Raw genomic sequence first — 8,232 nt, 5'->3', positions numbered from 1 at the left:
GTGAAAACATTACCTTGAAATGCTGTCCAAATCTTGACCCTGCCACCTTGCTTCCAAATTTACCAACTTGAGGAGAACCATTGCACAGTTGTGAAACTCTAGTGTCCATGGCAGAAAGGCCTCAAGATAATCTCTTGAACACTCCCTTAGACAATCCAGATCTGGTCTTATCTACTGGTGGTTCCTCTTTTATGAGGGATGGCACATGCTACACTAGAGCTGCTGTAGTCACAGAATTTGCCACTGAGTGGTCAGCTTCACTGCCCTCTAATATTAGCTCTCAAGGTAAGGAACTCATAGCTCTAAAACATGCCTGTATAATTGCCAAGGATAAAAAGGCAATAATTACATGGGTTCTAGATATGCTTTTGGAATTTCACTCAGTCAGGATGCTGTGGCTGCAGAGAGTATTTTTAATCTCGGCTGGAAAATATATAGCTAATGCAGAAATTATAAAGAAGTTCTTTCTACTCTCCAGGTGCCTGAAGCCCCAGCTGAAGTTCATTGCTCCGCCCATCTGACCTTGTCTCTTTTGGAAATCATCAAGCAGCCAAAAGAGTGATGAAGTTTCAACAACTCCTGGGTTTTGGAGGCCAGGATTACTTAATGATAGGATTCCCTGGTTCCAAATGACCAGATATAGAACGACTTGCTCTACTTACTCCTCACATACCCCCAGGATGCACCCTACTTCCCACCCCCATCCCCATCCTGTGTAGTGCTGTCTGGTGATCATATTGAATATATCACTGAAGGTAGAAGAAAGAATTGGGTTAATTTAGGGGATTATGTATATATAATGTCATTACCTAACTAAGTGAGGAGAGTCAAGGTACTTTCATGAGGGGCTGCTGGCTCCCTGGTGTTTGTCCTAGAAGAAGGTCTATCTGCTCTTGCCCAGAGTTGGTTCCACATTCATTGAACTCAAAAGTCGGGGGGAAAGGGTTTGCTGGGAATTAGATAAGCCTGAGTTCTTGAATGGAGATATATAATTATTCCTGGCCCAAAAGTTCTTAACCTTGTTAGTTGTCATGGACTCCTTTGGCATTTTGGTGGAAAACAAACAAACAAAAACTCAGAAGATTGTTTTTGAATGTATGAAATAAAATTCATGACTACAAAGGAAATCTATGACATTAAACTCTATTTACCAGCATATGTTTTGAAAATCCCTGACCTCAGATTAAAGACCTCTGTTCTAAACCCTGGATGAGAACTGGCAGAAACTTTCCTATATAAACCAATGAACACTTATTAAAAAGCTTTTACACATGTAAAGAACACTGTGTATCATACTGGGGAAGATAGCAAGTTTAGAAAAAGATACTGTCCTTCCCATCTTGTGGAGCCTCTTCGTGATATAAAGCACAAATACAGCGACTTATGATCCATGCTGTTTCCTAAGCACGTTTGAAGAAAGCAAGTTCTATGTGAGTTTGCCCAGGAAAGGTTAGCTTTTATTAAAGGAAAAACAGATTTCTTGAACATGACACTCAAGTTGAGCTTTTCAGGATAGTAATTCAGGTAAAGAAGGAGAGAGAGAACATTCTTGACAGGGATCCAGGTGAGCCAGTAGCACCAGCCCAAGAAAGTATTGGACATTTTTGGCAAGTATTTACTTTTCCTCTTTTTAGGAAAAAAAAGTATCAGTCCTGCCTTTTTTATTTAAAATTACAAAAATAAGGATGTTATTTAAAAAGTAATCTTGGGATTTCCCAAGAGTATCCCTACCAGGCGCAGTGATGGAGCAATATTCTTCAGAATTGGAACCAAAATGAAAACACTAACTAAGAGGTAGGCTAGAAGTAATGTTAATGATCTCAGTCTTTGGGGAAAATTTAAGGAATCAAATCTTAGTTAGAAAAAAAAAAGGATAATTGGATAATACTGACAGAGGACAATCCAAATCTTTCAGAAAGACAAAAGAGGATCTTGAGAAAAAACCTTGGATGGCAGCTGCCAATAATAATACATTTTGGTGATTTGCTGTGCACTCTGAACTCCTAGAAGAATTTTGTGGTAAAGGAAATGTAATTTATAACAGCACAACTTGTTTTTATTTTGTAAGGCTTTCCTTTATGGTGGCTTCTTGACCTATTCTACCTCTTTAGGTTGACCTTGGTTTTGAAATTGGTAAATGATTAAAGATTCCAGTTATTTCTTGTAGAATGGGAATGATTAGGATAGTGCTTTAGTGCCTTTAATGAATAGATTTAAGTTCTTGAATTCTTATCACCATAATATCCCTTCCAAATAAACTTTTAGTGAAAGTAAAATAAGTGGGACTGTTGCTATGAAAGTAGCCTTTTAATGGGGGTGTCTCAGTTTTTGCGGTTGTCTTTGTAGAAGGACATGGTGGCCTATGCCTCTTCACTTTTGAGAGATCCTTTCATTCTCGCTCTCTGCCCCACTCCAACATACTTGTCCCAGTTGAATGAATCCCATGGCAGAATAGCTATCCATAGAAGTTTGTGAAATGTCGCCATATTGGGAATATCGAAACTGAAAAATACTTTTTCAGGGCATAGTCTAAGAGTTTCCAGCTGTTCAGAATGTGAGAGTCAGCACTAGTCCCCTGAGGGTCACTATGGGCACACTTATGGCAAGCATTTTTTCATCACACACTCTCTGTTGCTATATTTTCTGGATTACAACCACAAGTTAGTGCTCCAATGGTTAATAGTAGCTTCAAAATCTTTTTTTTGAAAGGGAAAAAATTCTGGTGGTGCGGGGTGCCAAGGGTGAACACAAGTGTAAAAATTAAAATTAATGTTCAATAATAAAAATAATATATTTTAGGAGGTTTATTAATGATCATTAGAAATCAAAGAATAAAGAGGATTCAAAATAAAGACCATGTGCCCATGGCTGATGAGCCCATTTGAAATCCCCACGCTTAGCTTACCACTGTCACCATGCTTGCTGCATCATGCCAAAGAGAGAGAGCAGGATGGCCCACTCAATATTTATCCCCTATCTACAGGAAGTACGTAATGACAGGAAGTCAATGGGCTCCCAGGAAAGGGAGTTCTTTTTGGGGGTAACAGATTTTCAATTATACACAAGCCTGGCTAAGTAACAGCAGCAGCTGTAGCATGAGCTGGGACCCCATTCTGCATTGTCATTTGTTTTATTTTTAAAGTTTCACTAAAATACTGGATTATTGAAGGGCTGCCTATTTATTTGGGGTTTTGTTTTTTGCCAAAGACTTTGTGACACTTTATAGGATATGCTTATACTAATTACTTTGTTGCTTTGTGATGTTTACTTAATTTAACTGCTGTCTCCTTTAGTTTAGTCTCTTCTCTCTGTCCTTAAGCACCAGTTTTGAAACAATGTCAGCCTTTTCTTACCTTCTCTTCACCAAGTATCCATGCTTAGTTCGCCCATGCACTTAGCCATATAGAACAGAGTAGGTGGCCTTTTCTGAATGCTGTTGCTAATCTAAAATTCATTCACTGCCCTTCCTGCAAAGAAGCTCAAAATTAACTGCACATGGCTGGGTCCCCGGACTCTTGCCCTTCATAGTCCTGGTCTGTTAACTTGCCAAAAACGGGCCCCGAAAGGCTAAGGTCTTTCCAGCTCTGTTCTATGGTTCTATGGTTCATTTAGGATTATCTTCCCTCAAAGATTTTTTTTAAGGATTAAAACAGAGAAGAGGGTGATGTGAATCAATGTGTTTAAAATGCCCATTTTTTTATTTATTTGTGTAGGTTTCTGCCCTTACAACTCAAGAAAACTAATAGTAGGTGGTATTTATTATCTCTTCCTCTGTTCATTTGAACCAACAAACACTGAGATAGTGTGTTTACTGTAGGCCAAGAAAAGGAATTTGGTCTGTTATTTAACTAGATTGGTCTTCAACTTCCATTTCTGTGTGTGTGTTCATGTATGTATGTACACTTATGCAGGTCAGCTTTTCACTTTTCTTTTTCCTTTTCATAGTCCATAGTCCCGGTATCACAAGGTTCATCTCTGGATTCTCATCTCTCTTTCCATCCTCTCAGTGATCTCATCAGCTCCCATAGGTTTAATGAATAGTTTCTTGCAGATGATTGTGAGAACTTATATATTCTGCCTCAGTTTCTCTTCTGATTCCCATTCTCTCATCACTAACTGCCAGTTAAATATTTTGCTCTGTGGTATCATAGGCATCACCAATTTAGCATATCCAAAAGAGAACTCCTTTCTCTTCCCCCTGCCCCATTTCCTCCCAGACTCCCTCCTCATGGACTCTCATTTCTATGGAGTGCTCCCCTTCCCTTCCAGGAACCTAGACTTGCAACCCTGATGGGCACAATCACATGGAAGAGCAGGACACGTGCCACTTTTACATTTGTTTCTCTAGCTGTCAGAGTACCAGGCATGTAGCAAGTGCTTCATAAAAGTTGATGTATTGATTGGTTGTGAGACCATTTATAACATAATATATCCATATGCTTCGTGTCCAGTTATTTGGCCAGTCTGGTCAATTCATAGTGCTCCCCAGCCATTTTTTAATTTCTTAACCCCCATAACTTCCAGCCTAGTAAAAACTTTTCTCACCTCTCTTCTGGACTGCTATGATAATAGGTCTCTGCCTCAAAGATGGACAAGAGAGAGAGAGGGGAGATTTGGCAATGTTCCAAAGCGACATTCCTTATGTAGAGGTCTCACCATGCCACTCCCCTGCTCTGAAAGGTCTGCTCTCTTCTTTCTAGTAATACAGACCCCTCTCTTGCTCTTGTAAAGCCCTCCTACCTAGTTCCCAGGTTACATTTTCAGGCTTATTACACATTATTTTCCCTGGATTCTACATTTGAGTCATACTTCTACTTTGTTCCATGAACATGAGATCCCACCTTTCTTTAGCACAGACCTATTCCCATGCTTAGAAAAATGCCTTCTTTTCATCTGAGCCACTGAGAATACAGGATTCCTTCAAAACTTAGCTCAAACTTTCTAAATGAGGCCTTTCCTGCTCCCCACAATTACTATTGTATTATACCAGTTACTATGTAGTATAAAATTTGTATCTACTTAGATTGCTCCTAGAGATAAGGGATTTGTCTTCCTATACACCTCATTAGTATAGAATGAGCATTTAATAAATGCTTGGTGATTTGGTTACTTTTTCTAATTGGTTTAAATGAATAAAAAATCAAGTGATTTGGAACTTTTGAAGTTATTTTGCACATTTTTCTTTGGTTTTCCCTTTTTGCCAGCATCATGTTTAAGAGGGTAAGAGGAAGAAGTGTGAAAAGATTTGCACTGTAGATTTTCATTAAAATTCAGTTTTATTAAAAACAAATAAAGAGCTTGAGCCTCTTCTACCACCTCTTCAACAGATCATAGATAAAAATTGAATGACTACAAACTGAGGAAAAGAGAGACTTGAGGACAATAAAAGGAAGAACAGAAGTGTAATTAGTAACTGCATCAAACATGCACAATGAGAAGAGACTCTATAATTCAAAAGGCCCATTTCATACATGGCTGTGCCTTAGATGTAAACTAACCAAATATCACTGGCTAAAATATGCAGAAATGGAAACGAAGAATTGCCAAATCAATTATGCCTGAAACATCTGGGATCGGGCAATCACAACTCTTCTCCGGGTCAATCAGTTCTGGTACAAATATACTTATATGGAGGAGATATTGAGAATATTGCTGGAAGCTGACAAGTATCTGAACACTGGATGCAGCAGCAACCCGAGGAACAAGCCAGTCACTCCTGCATCAACTTTGAACTGAGTGATCAAGAAGTAGATCAGGCACGTAGCATTCATGAAAGATTTGTCCTCGTGCATCCTCATGTGAAGAACTGGATCAAGTATGCTCGCTTTAAAGAAAAATATAGCTACTTGGCTTGTGCAAGAAGAGTATATGAAAGAGCTGTGGAATTCTTTGGAGATGAGCATATGGACCAACATCTCTATGTGGCCTTTGCAAAGTTTGAGGAAAATCAGAAAGAATTTGAATGTTTTCGAGTGATCTACAAATATGCCCTGGACAGGATTTTGTAGCAGGAAGCCCAAGAACTCTTAAAAAACTATACAATCTTTGAAAAAAGTGGGGTGTGGGGTGGAAATAGGCAAGCTATTGATGATACAATCGTGGGCAGAGATTACAGTAAAAAGAGGCCAATCCAAACAATTATAATACCTGGTTCGATTATTTGCGCCTGGTGGAAAGTGATGGGGAACCAAACACTGTGAGAGAGGTGTACCAGAGAGCCATTGCCAGTGTGCCACCCATCCCAGAGAAGAGATACTGGAAGCGCTATTTACACCTCTGGATCAACTATGCACTTTATGAGGAGTTGGAGGCAAAGGATCCAGAGAGGACCAGACAGGTATATCAAGCCTGTTTAAAACTGATTCCCCACAAAAACTTTACATTTGCCAAAATGTGGCTACTCTATGCCCAATTTGAAATAAGACAGAAAAATCTCCCATTAGCCAGAAGAACTTTGGGAACTTCTATTGGCAAGTGTCCTAAAATCAGATTGCTTAAAATCTACATCAAATTGCAGTTGCAGCTTTGAGAATTTGATCGGTGCCGGAAACTTTATGAAAAGTTCCTGGAATTTGCACAATAAAAATTGTATTTCATGAACCAAATTTGCCAAGTTTGAGACAATTCTCAGAGATATGGAGAGAGTCTGGGCAATATATGAGTTGGCCGTTAGCCAGCCATGCTTAGATATGCCAGAGGTGCTTTGGAAATCGTACATTGACTGAAATTCAACAAGAAGAATATGAAAAAACCAGAAGTCTTTACTGCAGATTGCTGCAATGAACACATGTTAAGGCATGGATCAGTTTTGCCCAGTTTGAGCTGTGTGCAGGAACTGAAGAAAGCGTAAGTCAATGCAGACACATATATGAAGAAGTCAACCAAAGGATGAGAAACTGTGAAGAGAAGGAAGAAAGGCTCCTGTTATTAAAATCCTGGAGAAACGTTGAATATGAATTTGGGACAGAATCTCAAAAGGAGAGTAGACAAACTAATGCCAGAGCAAGTGAAGAAGAGGAGAAAAGTTCAGGCAGAAGATGGGTCTGATGCTGGCTGGGAAGAGCACCACCATTACATCTTTCCAGAGGATGCTGCTGACCAGCCCAACCTCAATTGCTGGCAATGGCCAAACGATGGAAGAAAGAGCAGCAAGAAAAGGATGCTACAGAGCAGGACCCAGGCAGAGACAGGGAAGAAGAGTGAAACTTGACTTTGTCTACGTTGGTAATTTATATGAATTCCTACCTGCAATCATTGTGACTTAGGAAACTTTTGTGCAGTATTTTTTTTTAAACTGTGGTGAACCTTGTACCACTGATATGCTATCCATTTAAATTATGTCCAAGTATTAAGAGATTGTCAACAAAGCACATAAAATTAAAAAAAAATTTGTTTGGGCTCAGAAGTCAGTCATCTGCTCCCCATCACCATCACAAACAAGGCAATATTTTCCCCTTGCTGTGAGAAGAGCCTCCACTGTCTCTCCTACCAACAGGGAGCAGCTCCCACTCCTCACAGACATCTGTCCTTTCCCACCCTCCAAGATCCCTCCTGAGATTTGCCCTCCCCTAATCCCAACCTGAATCTTCTGGGCTGTACTGTTCTGTTGTGTTGGAGAAGCTGGAAAGGAAATTGCTCATGCACATGAATATATTCTTAATAATGGTGAAGGAAAAGAGAAGACCATCAGTCCAAAAACTCTGATGGAGCTTCTGATGGAGCAAGAAAACAGAAAGAGAAGAAGAAACACAGGAAGAGTAATTCTGACAATGGTGGGTGAAGAAACATGAAAACCTGAAAAAGGCATTAAATGCTGAGGAAGACCAGCTCCTCCATGTCCAGGAGATCATGTGGTTAGATGAGAGGAAAAGGCCCTACAATAATAGCATGTATGAAGCCCAAGACCCTACAGAAGAGAAAATGGAGGTAAGTATACAGGATGAAACATCAAGAGGCCAGATGATGCTCTAGCTTCTTTCCTTGGACATCAATGACAAGACTTGGAAGGAGATTCAGGACAGCTCACTGGTATAGCCTTTTCAGTAACTGAATGTTTTTCAATCACTATGGCTGTTTCTCTTTTTCATTAATTAGCAAACTAGTTGTGCCAGAAAGGGCTTTAACCAAAGAGAAATCATGCCACTGTGGAGAAAATCTATAGACATGAACAAAGGGCCACCTCCCACTCCTCACTGCCTCCTCCCAATCCCACCTGGGATTTCTGCTCCCCTT

At 39.8% G+C, this 8,232-nt stretch overlaps 1 pseudogene; it reads left to right on the top strand.

Annotated features, from left to right (window-relative positions):
• Window positions 1–5,297: 5,297 nt before the first annotated feature.
• Window positions 5,298–7,203, top strand: LOC103105710 (crooked neck-like protein 1; annotated as a pseudogene).
• Window positions 7,204–8,232: the final 1,029 nt, after the last annotated feature.

This window comes from Monodelphis domestica, chromosome 5 (genome assembly GCF_027887165.1).
Source record: "Monodelphis domestica isolate mMonDom1 chromosome 5, mMonDom1.pri, whole genome shotgun sequence".
Taxonomy (NCBI): domain Eukaryota; kingdom Metazoa; phylum Chordata; class Mammalia; order Didelphimorphia; family Didelphidae; genus Monodelphis; species Monodelphis domestica.
This window is presented reverse-complemented; position numbering and strand designations above follow the sequence as displayed.